The following is a 16,190-nucleotide window of genomic DNA, read 5'->3' on the forward strand; positions in this document are numbered from 1 at the left end:
TTGGAATGATGGAGCAGGCTCGATTGCCTAATTCTGCTCCTATGTCTTAGGACCTACTTTAATTTTATGAAGAAAGTAAGTGACTCTCCTATTCTTCAGCAGTTTCTTGGAATCACGGATGACTTCCATCTGATATAGCGACGTGGGTTCTGAGATGCAGACCAATATTAAAGCCGCACACTTGAGAGAGGGCATGTTCCTTTTCGCTGCTTTGGCAGGCTTCCGTTATGTTTTTACCATACACTGCCTCATCTTCAACATCATCCTGCATGCTGCTTCTCCACGGAGTCCACCTGGTAATCTTGTCCTGTGACAGATCTTCCTTCCTGTGAAGAGCAGAACCAGGAATCTGGACTGAAGCATGTGAGTATGGCCTGTTCAATTGAGCTGATTTAAGTGTAATCAGGGCCTTAATACTGCGATGCTGGCATGGGAAAGGTCACCATATTGACCCTTATTTATCTCTTGAATTTGCTGGATATTAGAAGCATAGAAACACAAAACCTGCAGCACAATACAGGCCTTTCAGCCCACAAAGTTGTGCCGAACTTGTCCCTACCTTAGAAATTACTAGACTTCTCCATAGCCCTCTATTTTTCTAAGCTCCATGTATCTATCCAAAAGTCTCTTAAAAGACCCTATTGTATTCACCTCCACCACCGTTGCCGGCAGCCCATTCCACGCACTCACCACTCTCTGAGTAAAAAACTTACCCCTGACATCTCCTCTCTACTTACTCGCCAGCACCTTAAACCTGTGTCCTCCTGGGAAAAAGCCTCTGACTATCCACACGATCAATACCCCTCATCATCTTATACACCTCTATCAGGTCACCTCTCATCCTCCGTCGCTCCAAGGAGAAAAGGCCGAGTTCACTCAACCTGTTTTCATAAGGCATGCTCCCCAATCCAGGCAACATCATTGTAAATCTCCTCTGCATCCTTTCTATGGCTTCCACATCATTCCTGTAGTGACGCAACCAGAACTGAGCACAGTACACCGAGTGGGGTCTGACCAGGGTCCTGTATAGCTGCAACATTACCTCTCGGCTCCTAAATTCAATTCCACGATTAATGAAGGCCAATACACTGTATGCCTTCTTAACCACAGAGTCAACCTGCGCAACTGCTTTGAACGTCCTATGTACTCAGACCCCAAGATCCCTCTGATCCTCCACACTGCCAAAAGTCTTACCATTAATACTATATTCTGCCATCATATTTGACCTACCAAAATGAACCACTTCACACTTATCCGGGTTGAACTCCATCTGCAGCTTCTCAGCCCAGTTTTGCATCCTAAAAATATCCTGCTGTAACCTCTGACAGCCCTCCACACTATCCACAACACCTCCAACCTTTGTGTCATCAGCAAATTTACTAACCCATCCCTCCACTTCCTCATCCATGTCATTTATAAAAATCTCTGAGAGTAAGGGTCCCAGAACAGATCCCTGAGGCACTCCACTGGTCACCGGCCTCCATGCAGAATTTGACCCACTTTGCCTTCTGTGGGCAAGCAGGTTCTGGATCCCATGCCTCCTTACTTTCTCAATAAACCTTGCATGGGGTACCTTATCAAATGCCTTGCTGAAATTCATATACACTACATCTGCTGCTCTTCCTTCATCAATGTGTTTAGTCACATCCTCAAAAAATTCAATCAGGCTCGTAAGACACGACCTGCCCTTGACAAAGCCATGCTGACTATTCCTAATCATATTATACCTCTCTAAATGTTCATAAATCCTGCCTCTCAGGATCTTCTCCATCAACTTACCAACCACTGAAGTAAGACTCACTGGTCCATAATTTCCTGGGCTATCTCTACTCCCTTTCTTGAATAAAGGAACAACATCCGCAACCCTCCAATCTTCCGGAACCTCTCCCATCCCCATTGATGATTCAAAGATCATCGCCAGAGGCTCAGCAATCTCCTCCCTCACCTCCCACTGTAGCCTGGAGTACATCTCATCTGGTCCCGGCGACTTATCCAACTTGATGCTTTCCAAAAGCTCCAGCACATCCTCTTTCATAATATCTACATGCTCAAGCTTTGCAGTCTGCTGCAAGTCTGCACTACAATCACCAAGATCCTTTTCCATAGCGAATACTGAAGTAAAGTATTCATTAAGTGGAGACTGTGGAGATACTGTATCTTTCCAGTACCTGCAGATGCCTGCTGTAGGTATTTGTTTTATTTCATTTAGAGATACAGCACGGTAGCAGATCCTTATGACCCAACAAACCTGTGCTGCCAGATTGCTCTCATATGATCAATTAACCTTCTAACGCATACGTCTTTGGAATGTGGGAGGAAACTAGAGCACCCAGAGGTCACAAATGTCACAAATGTACAAACTCCTTACAGACAGGAGCTGAAATGACCCAGGCCACTGGCACTGTCATAGTGTTACACTCACTAGTACACCACCATACCGCCCTGAGGTAGTTTAGATATTAGAACAATATAGGAGTGGAGGGATCACTGCTGCCTGAATACTATGCTTGTGCATTGAAAGCAATGGTGAACTTTTGTTGCTATAAGGGGCGGCTGCTGAGATATGGGAAATAGTACGCCTTTTACTGGGACTTCCCTTGAGCATTTATTGTAGGAGGAGCAGTGTGGTGCAGTGGGACCAGTTTGGTAGAGGACCTTTGCCTTGCAGATTGAAGGCTCAATTTCTCGAATGCTTCAGTGACAATAGCTTCATCTCCGAGTGCATGAAGCACAAAAATATAGGCACCATTTTGTTTTGCAGGACCTTTTTTGTCTTGGTTGTGTTCTTCCCCTGATGAAGATGGTGGAGCTTGTCATCAAAACATGAGTTATAATCGATTCACGTACCCGGATGGAAGCCCGAGAAGAGTTTATTCATCATATATGCTGGGAAATCACTAGATCCTTTTACCGGCTTATACGTCGCTATGTATCTGTGACGCTGCTGTTGCTAAGTAAATTTTCGATTGCACCTGTGCACACGTGGACTTGTGCATTTGGCAGTAAACTTGACCTCGACTTTGACATTTCCACCCTGTATCTCAGCTCTGTTCTGAAGTGATGTCACCACAGTTCAATTAGCTCCCCATTTGCTCTGATGATTATCTCTATTCTGGGTGGGTTGAGATTGAAGTGAGAAAGATTAAAAATGCTTCAGGGCATATTCCATGCTGTTGTCTAATGACTACCAAGGAATTTCCTGATTAGTGTTATCTCTATAAACACTGTTTTCATTATTATCTGATTATTATTAGAATTATTACTGTTTATTGCCAGGCAATTGTTTTCTGTCATTACAGCAGAGACTACAGGCTGAAGGCATCCCATTAATTTGGAGTTCTTTTAGAACATTGTGTTTGAAAGAAATATAACTACAATATTTTGAAATGTTCTTGGAGCTGACGACATCTAAAGCACTTCGGGAATTTTTGAGCCACATTTGCTTTACAAGATGAAAGAATTCACAGGAACAGAGCACTTTCTATTATTGTAGATTGATCGCCAGGCACACAAGATTTTCCATAGGATGAGGGTGTAAGGAGATGTGAGGGGAAAGGTTTTTACACAGAGAGTGGTGGGTGCTGGATTGTACTGCCGGGGTGGTGGTAAAGGCAGAAACATTAGGGACTTTTAAGAGACATTCAGACAGGCACTTGGGGGAAATGGAAGGATATGGACATTCTGAAGGCAGAAGAGATTAGTTTAGTTTGTCATTTGGTTACTAATTTATTTGGTTCAGCACAACATTGTAGGCCCAAGGGCCTCCAATGTTCTATGTTATATGTTATATGTTCTATGTTTATGTTCTGTGATGTATTTCCCTACGTTACTCCATGACCAAGTCTAACCTCTAGTCTACCTGTAGGAAGGCATTATCATTTGTTATACGAGCCATACCATTGACTTTTGAGTGCACCTGCCAATGTGTAATGGATTCCATGCAATAAGCCATCCTGAGTGGTGACTTCTGATTTGCCCTCACAATATCCTATCTACCTATGTACTGCCTGTTACACCGCTGCCGTTTAGGGCAACAATGAAGTCTCCATCTCTGGTGTGTGTTTGGGGTTTCCTTCATTGTGTCTTTCACTACTGTCAGTCATGCAAGTTCCAGGTGACTCAGCAATACCATTGCTCTCAGATGTAGAAAGATTCTTCATTGCTGTTTCCATACTAGTGTCGTTTTACTATCCAGGGTTGTTAGCCCTGAGCTGAACCCCCAAACCTGGAGGATTGGTGGACCACTCTTAGTCTGGCCTCTACCCTTCGACTTGCTTGGCTAGGCTCAACATCACTGGTCACAAAGGTGCAAGACCCTTTATGGAGATGACCTTCATTCCAAATAAATTCCGTGTCCTTGATAACACACACCAAATGCTGGAGGAACTCAGCAGGCCAGGCAGCATCTAGGAAAAGAGTACTGTCCACATTCCAGACGAAAACTCTTTGGCAGGGTTTCAGCCTGAAACGTCAACTGTACTCTTTTCCTAGAAGCTGCCTGGCCTGCTGAATTCCTCCAGCATTTTCTGTGGGTGTTGCTCAGATTCTCTCGTTTGTCAGTGTCCTTGACATGAGGACCTGAGTCTTTGTTTTTTTTTGGAGACTGAATATTGTCACATTCGTTTTCGTAAAGGATTAGTCCAGAGTGATCCTATCCTTAAATGAGGGGAGGAAAGTATGATCGTAGCTCAATTGTAATATTCCTGTGATATTCACCTTATGATGAATAGTTTTAATTTAAGATTCCACAGCTGAAGTTTGTTTTTCTGGTTGCATAACCAGTTTAAGCATACATTTTTGGAAGTAGAAGAAAGTTCTCGCTCTAAGTAAAATTTTAACTCATTCCAACTCTGCTGTTTGTGCCAAGTGTTTGATTCTTGTATTACTGTTTGTGTAAGTTTATATACCATCACCATTGCAATATGTTACCCAGGTGTCACACTCTTGTAAGAATCTCCTCAGGTTCAGCATCTAAGTTGAATGTCCTCATTTTCTCTCAGGCCCGTGAAAGGATCTGGATGTATTTAGCTCTTTGATATAGGGGTGCACATGGAATTTGTCTCCTAGAAACTCACCAATAGTTGCCCCAGTTTCCAAAAGCACTTTTTTTAGTATTTGGCTGCATGCAGTGCATGTAATTATGTTCATTATTATATTGCCCTCCCCCATCTTCTTATTCTGGCTTCTTCCCTTTCTCTTTCCAATCCTGATGATGGGTCTCAGCCCGAAATGTCAACTGTTTATTCCTCTCCATAGATGTTATCTGACCTGCTGAGTTCCTCCAGCATTTTGTGTTTGTTACTCTGGATTTGCAGCATCTACAGAACTTAAGGCATCTGTTAGTCTTGCGAGTCCATGGATCTGTGCCTGGAAAGTCTTCACTTTCCAGGGCACAGGCCTGGGCAAGGTTGTTTGGAAGACTAGCAGTTGCCCATGCTGCAAGTCTCCCCTCTCCACGACGCCGATGTTGTCCAAGGGAAGGGCATTAGGACCCATACAGCTTGGCACCAGTGTCGTCGCAGAGCAATGTGTGATTAAGTGCCTTGCTAAAGGACACAACACGTTGCCTCGGCTGGGGCTCGAACTCACGACCTTCAGGTAGCTAGTCCAATGCCTTAACCACTTGGCCACGTGCTTCACGTATCTACAGAATATCTTGTGTTTATTATAATGTTTCTGATCTAGCATGAAGAAATATCCTCATGTGATATCTATCCATATACTTTGGTGTTCAATGTCAGCTGACTAGTAGATTCCAGCAGGAGGTAGTGAGTTTCTAAATCCATTAACATATAACTTCCCCTCCCCACCATTCTCCCCCCCAAACTTGAGGACAGCACATGGATCAGATATACTTCCAGTAATATAAATGTCACCAGCACTTCAGGGAAGGTTGTCAAACAGAACTGTTAATGGGGGTATTAAAGCAAATGGTGACATTTGAAAAGCCAAAGAATGGTTAAACCAGAAATGTGAGCAACTAGAAAGAATCCCTATTACTGATCCAAAAAGGGTACATCAACAAATCAAGAATATCACTGGTAAAAAGCTCCTCTGTTCTTCAAGTGGATGTTTGACGGCAAAGGACGGTACCATTATCATGGAAAAAGATGAGATTATATTCAGGAATTGTTTGAAGGTGATCGAGGCGAGAAACGAGAAATTAAGAAGAACATTGAAGGTCCAAGTATTTTAAAATCTGAAGTTCGTAATGCAATAAATAAGATGAAGAAAGGAAAGGCAGCAGGTCCTGATGAATTAGTAATCGAACAAATTATCGCCCTTGAAGATTATGGAATTGAAAAACTTACTGATTTAATCAATGACATTTATGAGACCAGAAGGGATGAAAAAATCAGTACTTATCACTCTTCCTAAGAAACCTGGAGCAATAGAATGTGAATTACATAGGACCATAGGTTTAATGAGTCATATCACTAAGATACTTCTAAGAATTTTGATGACAAGAGCTAAAAGTAAGGTACAAGCTGAAACAGGTAAAGAACAATATGGTTTTGTGAAAGACAAAGGTACAAGAAACGCAATATTGATGTTAAGGATACTATCAGAACGAGCTATTCAAGTGCAAAAAGATTTGTTTGTTTGTTTTACCGACTACACAAAAGCATTTGATAAAGTGAAGCACAATAAGTTATTTGAAATATTACAGGAAGCTCTAGATCTAGATTCGAAAGACCTCCACCTAATCAGAAATTTCGACGGGAACAAACTGCTGCTGTAAGGATAGATGGAGAAGTGAGTCAGTTTATGAAAATCAAGAGAGGCGCTAGACAAGGGTGTTTTCTCCCCTGATTTGTTTAATGTGTACAGTGAAACAATATTACAAAAAATAAGAGACATCTTAGGAATCAAAGTTGGCGGAGAAAACATCAATAATTTCAGATATGTGGATGACACTGTGTTAATTGCAAGTACAGAGGAAGAACTACAAAACTTAATTGATATAGTTGTTGAAAAAAGTGCAAAAATGGGTCTATCTATCAATTGCAAAAAGACAGAATGTATGGTGATATCCAAAAAGAAGGAGAATCCTATCTGCAGGCTGAAAATAAACGGGGAAGACATAAAACAATTACAGAACTTTTGCTACTTAGGAAGCTGAGTGACATCAGATGGCAGGTGTGACATGGACATCAAAAGAAGAATAGGGATGGCAAAGGACACCTTTACGAGAATAAAGAATATACTGACCAACACTAAACTAGGTATGACAACCTGCCTCAGAGTACTGAAATGTTACGTTTATCCAGTTATGTTATATGGCTCAGAATGTTGGACAATATCTAGTAACATGAGGAAACGAATTGAAGCAGCAGAGATGTGGTTTTTGAGGAGGATGCAAAGAGTATCATGGACGAAACGAATATCTGATGAGGATGTCATGAACAGAGCAAGCACAAAAAGAGAAATAATGTATGAGATCATGAAAAGGCAACATAACTTCATTGGACATGTGATTAGGAAAGAGGAATTAGAATGCACAGTAATTATGGGAAAGTTTGAAGGAAAGAAAGCAAGAGGAAGGTAAAGACAAATGACGATGGAGACAGCAGCCAGAGAACTGGAAATGAATACCAATGAATTGATCCACTTGACCCGAAACAGGAGTGTGTGGGCCATGGCAGTCAAAGCTCAAACTGGGCATGGCACCTGATGATGATGATGATGATAGCAAATGGCGAGAACCCAATCCAAAAGGGTAAATTTTAGAGAATTACAAACAAGAGAAAATCAACAGATGCTGGATATTGCCTGGTCTGCTGACTTCCTCCAGCATTTTGTGTAAATTTTAGGGAATATCATCAAGTAATGGAATCCTTGAGCCTTACAGCTGAGAAACCAAGCCCTTTGACCCACTGTGCCCGCACTGATCATCATGTACCTCTCCGTACCGATTTCATTTCAGCCTACAATCCCTTGGTGACTTAAGTGCTTGTTCTGAAGCTTCTTGAATGTAGTATTTGACTCCGCCTTCTGGTTGGAAAAATCAATCTTTGGAGGTACTTCCTCAGCATGAATCTATCCGTCTACCTATCTATTTATCAATTTATTCATCTATCTAACTATCTATATATCTACCTATCTGTCTACCTCTATCTACCTATCTATCTGTCTATTTATTTATTTATTTTTGTATTTACACAGTTTGTCTTCTTCTGCACATTGGTTATCTGTCAGTCTTTGTAGTTTTTCATTGATTCCATTGTATTCCTTTGTTCTATTGTAAATACCTGCAAGAAAATGAAACTCAGGGTAGTATACGGTGACATATAGATTATTTGATAATGTTTATTTTGAACTTTGAACTTTCTTCAGGACCCCTCTTTTACTCCTTCTCTTAAACCTATTCCCTCCCGTCTCAGATGCCTTTGCCATGGGGGCAAGCTTCTGTTTCTCTAACCCAGACCTCTCCATAATTTTTACTGTTTTACTGGAGCAGAGGGAAATACAGTGGGGAAGAAATGTGGAATTCCAGACCTTGTGGGTCTCAGTAACTGAAGGCAATGAAGATCAATTAAATTCAGACTTTTCAAAAGGGCATAGATTCCCGTGATGTCTGTACCAACCGTAATGCCAATTTAAACTAATTTCACCTGCCTGCATGTGATCCATACCCCTCAATACCCTTCATGTTCACATGCTCATCTAAGTGCCTCTTAAGTACCACTATTGTGCCCGTTTCCATCACCATACCTGGCAGCGTGTTCCAGGTAAATACTATACTTACCACCTCTGTATAAAACAACATCCTCTGCAAGTCTCCATTAAAGTGATTGACATGGTAGCGCAATGTTATTATAATGCCAGCAACCCAGTTTCAGTTCCACCCCTGACTACAAGGAGTTAGTACCTTCTCTCCGTGACCACATGGGTTTCCTCTGGATGCTTTGGTTCCATATTCCAAAGACAAGTGGATCAGCAGGCTAATTGGTCACATACGTGTAATTGGGTGGCATGGGTTGTTGGACTGGAAGGGTCTGTTGCTGTGCTGTATCTCTAAATAAAAAATAATGAAATACTTCCTTTTCCATCTCATCTTAAAGCTATGCACTTGAATATTTGACATTTCTGTCCCAGGAAAAAAAGACTATTTACACTTTCTATTCTTTGCATAATCTTATATACATCTATGAGGTCACAATACCTGGAGTATTGTGTGCAGTTTTGGTCCCCTAATCTGAGGAAAGACACTCTTGCCATAGAGAGAGTACAAAGAAGGTTCACCAGAGTGATTCCTGGGATGGCAGGACTTTCATTTGAAGGAAGTCTGGATCGACTAGGCTTATACTCACTGGAATTTAGAAGATTGAGGGGGGGATCTTATTGAAACGTATAAAATTCTAAAGGGATTGGACAGGCTAGATGCAGGAAGGTTGTTCCCGATGTTGGGGAAGTCCAGAACGAGGGGTCACAGTTTAGGGATAAAGGGGAAGCCTTTTAGGACCGAGATGAGGAAAAACTTCTTCACACAGAGAGTGGTGAATCTGTGGAATTCTCTGCCACAGGAAACAGTTGAGGCCAGTTCATTGGCTATATTTAAGAGGGAGTTAGATATGGCCCTTGTGGCTAAAGGGATCAGGGGGTATGGAGAGAAGGCAGGTACAGGGTTCTGAGTTGGATGATCAGCCATGATCATACTGAATGGCGGTGCAGGCTCGAAGGGCCTAATGGCCTACTCCTGCACCTATTTTCTATGTTTCGATGTTTCTCAGTCTCTGATGCTCAGGAGAAACACTTCAAGTTAGTTCAACCTCTCCTTATAGCTAATGCTCTCTAATTGAGGCAGCGTCCTGACGAACCTCTTCTGCATCTCCTCCAGAGCTTGCACAGCCTTCCTGTAATGGGGTGAGTGGAACTGTACAGGCCAGAATGAGAGCTGTGTTGATAGCTCAGTGGACTGAGAACAACGATGAGTAGGAAGAGACCATGGGGTATTTGAGAATTTTGAAATGGAGGTGACTGAGCTTTGGGAGTGATGGTTGAAAGGAATGATGAAAATTAGATCTGATGCAGAAGTGTCCTGTATATCCTCAACCTAACTGAGAGTAACATCAAAGCTGCTGACCGTGGCAGGACCTTGTCCTTTACCTTGGGTACTGCAGGAAACACTGACAATTTAATTGAATGGAATTTTGCACTGAGGTTATTAAAGGTATTCATTTTCAAACCTGGCAAGACTACCTTCCAGTGAAGCTTGCTGTTTTTCTTAAGTTCTTCTGTGAAGATTAAACATCACTCTATATATTTCAAGAGTCTATAATCTGTCTCTGAACGTTTTCTAAAGCACTTTGATCTGATCACTGATTTACATGTGCATTTATTTATAGAGTCATAAAGTTTTAGAACAAGCTCAGAAACAGGCCCTTTGGCCCATCTAGTCCATACTGAACCATTAATCTGCCTGGTCCCATGGACCTGCACCCAGACCATAGCTCTCCATAATCTTCTCATCCATCTACCTAACCAAATTTTTCTTAAATGTTGTAATCAACCCACATCCACCACTGGAGCTGACAGCTTGTTCCACACTCTCACCACCCTCTGAGTGAAGATGTTTCCCCTCATTTTCCCCTTAAACATCTCACCTTTCACCCTTAACACTTGACCTCTAGTTGTAGTCTCACCCAATCTCAATGGTAAAAGCCTGCGTGCATTTACCCTATCTATACTCCTTATAATTTTGTATACCTCTATCAAATCTCCCTTCAATCATCTACGTTCTAGGAAACAATGTCTAACCTTATTCAGCCTTTCCCTGTAACTGGGGTCCTCCTGTCTCGGCTACATCCTCGTAAATTTTCTCTGCACTCTTTCAATCTTATTTACATTTTTCATGCAGGTGTGTGACCAAAACTGCACATGATACTCCAAGTGAGGCCTCACAAATGTCTTATACAATTTCAACATAACATCCCAACTCCTGTACTCAATACATTGATTTATGAAGCCTGATGTGCCAAAAGCTTTCTTTACAGCATTATCTACCTGTGACACCACTTTCAAGTAATAATGGACCTGTATTCCCAGATCCCTCTGTTCTACCACACTCCCCAGTGCCCTTCTGCTCACCTTGTAAGACCTACACTGACTAGTCTCTCCAAAGTGCAACACCTCACATTTGTTTGCATGAAGTTCCTTCTGCCAGTTTTCAGCTCATTTTTTCCAGCTGGTCCAGATCCCGCTGCAAACTTTGATAATCATCCTCACTGCACCTCCAAACTTGGTGTCATCTACAAATTTGCTGATACAGTTTACCACCTTATCATTGATTTAGGTGGGAAAGAACAGCAGACCCAGCACCAATCCCTGTGGTACACCACTAGTCACTGACCTCCAGTCAGAGACAACCATCCACTATCACTCTCTGGTTTCTCCCGCGAAGCCGAAGCTTAATCCAATTTACTACTCATCTTGAATGCCTAGTAACTGATTCTTTTTGACCAACCTCCCATGCAGGACCTTGTCAAATACCTTGCTGAATTCCATGTCAACAACATTCACTGCCTTCCCTTCATCAACTTTCCTGATATCTTCCTCGACAAACTCCATGATATTGGTTAAACATGACCATCCCTAATCCCTAATCCCTAATCAGTCATTGTCTATCCAAATACTTACACTATCTGGTCCCTTAGAATACTTTCCAATAACTTTCCCACTACTGACGTCAGGCTCACCGGCCTATAATTCCCTGGCTTATTCTTAAAACCTTTCTTAAACAATGAAACAACATTAGCTATCCTCCAATCCACTGGCACCTCTCCTGGAGCTAAGGATGTTTTAAATATTCTGCAAGGGCCCTGCAATTTCTGCAACAGGTTCTGGTGGGACATCTAGTTGGGCCTTGAGGATTTAATTTGCCTCAGGACAGCAAACGCTTCCTCATCTATTAACTATATATGGTCAATGACCTCGCTGCTGCTTTCACTCGCTTCTATAAACTCCCAATCCGTCTCCTGAGCAAATACAGGTGCAAAAAATCCATTTAAGAAATACCCCATCTCTTTCAGCTCCACGCATAGATTACCACTCTGATTTTCCAGAGGACCACTTTTGTCTCTTGCTATCCCTTTGCTCTTAATACCGCCACTATCTGTGTCAAAGGTTTACCTCTGATATCCCCCTACACTTTCTTCCTATTACTTTAAAATTACAATCCTTTGTAATAGCCATCTCTATCCTGGGGAAAAGTATGGCTACTCACTCAATCTATGCCACTAATCAATCTGGGGATAAACCTTTTCACTTAGAGAGTGCTGCAAGTACGAGGCAAGCCGCCAGTGGTAGATCTGGGTTCAATTGTAACAGATGGAATTCAGTGGCGGAAAGAATACGGTCCTGCACTTTGGTAGAAGAAATAAAAGTGTTGACTTTTTTCTGAATGGAGAAAAAATACAACAAACTGAGGTGCAAAGGGACTTGAGATTCCTTGTGCAGGATTCCTTAAAAGTTAATTTGCAGGCTGAATCTGTGCTGAGGAAGACAAATGCGACATTGGCATTCATTTCAAGAGGACGACAATATAAAAGCAAGGATGTAATGTTAAGACTTTTTAAAGCACTGGTGAGGCCCCACCTGGAGTATTGTGAGCAGTTTTGGTCCCTTTATCTTAGAAAAGATGTACTGAAACTGGAGAGAGTTCAATGGAGGTTCATGAAAATGATTCCAGGATTGAACAGCTTGTCAGATGAAGAGCATCTGATGGCTTTGGGCCTGTATTCACTAGAATTCAGAAGAATGAGGGATGACCTCATTGAAACCTATTGAATGGTGAAAGGCCTTGATAGAGTGGATGTGGAGAGGATGTTTCCTGCAATGGGAGAGTCTAAGACCAGAGAACACAGCCTCAGAACAGATGGCATCCTTTTAGAACGGAGATGAGGAGGAATTTAAGGCACAGGTGATAGATTCTTGAAGGGTCAGGGCATGCAGGAATACAGGGAGAAGGCAAGAGATTTGGGCTGAGAGGAAAATAGATGAAATGGTGGAGCAGACTCGAGGGCCAAATGGCCTAATTCTGCTCCTAAGTCTTATGGTAACATTTAAAAAATGTTTGGATCGGTACAGGGTAGAAGAGGTTTGGAGGGTGATGATCTGATTGCTGATAGATGGGACTAGGCAGAAGATCAGGTCAGCAAGGACTAGATGGGTCAAAGGGCCTGTTTCTGTGCTGGAGTACTTTATGACTCTATGACAAGCCACAAGCTGAGAATATCATTATTTAGAATAAAGATTATTGCATTGTGCTCAGGTCTCAGCTGCACTGGAACATCTGAAAGACCATCCACATGATCTTCCCAAATCATAGACTGTGAGGTTTTGTGTCTTACGTGCCTTAGAGTTACTGCCTGCGTCCATCTAAAGGCTGGTAGTCGTTAAGTGAGTGGTATAGATAAACTTAAAACCCCTAAGAGGGCTTCTCTAATAGTCTTAGACAGGCTAAGATGTGAAGAATCTCAGTAGTATAAAACACAGGCATGAATCGATAGGGCCGAATGGCCTATTTCTGTTCTGAATATAATATGTTATTCTTTGTAAATGCCTGAATTAATATCTTGCTAAACTGTGTCATATCTGCCTAGTAAAACTGCAATCTTCCGTACAATCTAGTGGCCTTGATGGAGCTGTCTGAGTTTGCAACCTTCTGCAGCTTTTTCCGATCCTGTGCATTGGCGGCTCCATAACAGATGGTCATGCAACCAGTCAGAAAGCTTTTCATGGTAGAAATCTGCCAGAGTCTTCGGTGACATAACAAATCTGCTCAAACTCGTATGAAATACAGCTGCTGGTGTGCCTTCTTCATGATTGCATCAATATGTTGATGCAAGGGGATTTGGGAGTCCTTGTGCAGAACACAGAACACAGAACACCCTAAAGGTTAACTTGCAGGTTGAGTCAGTGGTGAGGAAACCAAATGCAATGTTAGCATTCATTTCAAAAGGTCTAGAATAGAATAATTGATTGCATAAGTATTCACCCCCTTCAAGTCAGTAGTTAGTAGTTGCACCTTTGGCAGCAATTACAGACTTGAGTCTACGTGGTTGAGTCTCTATTACAGCCTTGAGTCTCTATCAGCTTTGATCATCTGGACACTGGAACTTTTCCGCATTCTTCTTCACAAAACTGCTCAAGCTCTGACAGATTGCCTAGGGATTGTGAGTGAACAGCCCTTTTCAGATCCAGCCACAAATTCTCAATTGGAATGAGGTCTGGACTCTGACTTGGCCACTCCAGGACGTTAACTTTGTTGTTTTTAATCCATTCCTGTGTAGCTTTTGCTTTATGCTTGGGGTTATTATCTTGATGGAAAACAAATTTTCTCCCAAGTTGCAGTTCTCTTGCAGACTGCATCAGGTTTTCCTCCAGGATTTCCCTATATTTTACTGTATTCATTTTACCTTCTACCTTCACAAGACTTCCAGGGCCTGCTGCAGTGAAGCATCCCCACAGCATGATCCAACCACCACCATACTTCACGGTAGGGATACTATGTTTTTGATGATGTGTGGTGTTTGGCTTATGCCAAGAATAGCGTTTAATCTGATGGCCAAAAAGCTCAATTTTTGTTTAATCAGACCATAGAACCTTCTTCCAGCTGACTTCAGAGTCTCCTACATGCCTTCTGGCAAATTCTAGCTGAGATTTCGCGTGAGTTTTTTTCAACAGTGGCTTTCTCTTTGCCATTCTCCCATAAAGCTGCAACTGGTGAAGCACCAGGGCAACAGTTGTTGTATGCATAGTCTCTCCCATCTCAGCCACTGAAGCTTGACTCCTCCAGAGTTGTCAAAGGTCTCTTGGTGGCCTTCCTCAGTAGTCCTCTTCTTGCACGGTCACTCAGTTTTTGAGGACGGCCTGCTCTGGGCAGATTTACAGCTGTGAAATATTTTTTCCATTTCTTGATGATTGACTTAACTGTACTCCAAGGGCCAAGGGATATTCAGTGAATTAGAAATTTTCTTGTATCTCTCTCCTGACTTGTGCTTTTAATAACCTTTTCATGGAGTTGCTTGAAGTGTTCTTTTGTCTTCATGGTGCAGTTTTTGCCAGGATATTGACTCACCAGCAGTCGGACCTTCCAGATACAGGTGTATTTTAATACAATTAATTGAAACACCTTGACTGCACACAGTGAACTCCACTTAATTAATTATGTGACTTCTAAAAACATTTGGCTGCACCAGTGATGATTTGGTGTGTCATATTAAAGGGGGAGAATACTTATACAATCAATTATTTGGTGTTTTATATTTGTAGTTAATTTAGATCACTTTGTAGAAATCTGTTTTCACTTTGACATGAAAGACTGTTGATCAGTATCAAAGAAGGCAAATTAAATCCACTGTGATTCAATGTTGTAAAACAATGAAACATGAAAACTTCCGGGGGCGGGGGGGTGAATACTTTTTACAGGCACTGTATAAGAGCAGGGACGTGATGCTGAAACTTTATAAGGCACTGGTGAGGCCTCACCGTGAGTATTGTGAACAATTTTGGACTCCTTAGCTAAGAAAAGATATGCTGGGATTGAAGAGGGTTCGGAGGATGTTCACAAAGTTGATTCCGGGAATGAAAGAGTTATCATATAAGAAACGTTTGATGGCTGAGCCTGTAGTCGCTGGAATTTAGGATGAGTGGGGATCTCAACGAAAACTTTTGAATGTTGAAATGCCTAGACAGAGTAAATGGAAAGGATGTTTCCCGTGGTGGGGGAGTCTAGGACAAGAGGGCACAGCCTCAGGATAGAGGGGCGTCCATTTAAAAACAAGATGTGGAGAACTTTCCTTAGCCAGAGGTAGCTGTAGAGTCCAGTTTGTTGGGTACTTTTAAGGCAGAGATTGATAGATTCTTGATTGGCCACAGCATCAAAGGTTATGGGGAAAAGGCTGGGGACTGGGGCTGAGGAGGGGGAAAAGGCTGGGGACTGGGGCTGAGGAGGGGGAAAAAAGGATCAGCCATGATTGAATGGCGGAGGAGACTCGATGGACAACATGGCCTAATTCTGCTCCTATGTCTTATGGTCTTATGTTGGGCCTCAGTGCAAAACTGACCCATTTGTCTTGGGGAGGTCTTAGGTTCACACTGACTTTTACAGACTCAGTGGGCGTGAGCACCACAAAACTGGTGTTTCAAAAAACTTAGACACGTTTGTGAATGTGAAGGAATGGAGG

Source organism: Mobula hypostoma, chromosome 23, assembly GCF_963921235.1.
Source record: "Mobula hypostoma chromosome 23, sMobHyp1.1, whole genome shotgun sequence".
Lineage (NCBI taxonomy): Eukaryota > Metazoa > Chordata > Chondrichthyes > Myliobatiformes > Myliobatidae > Mobula > Mobula hypostoma.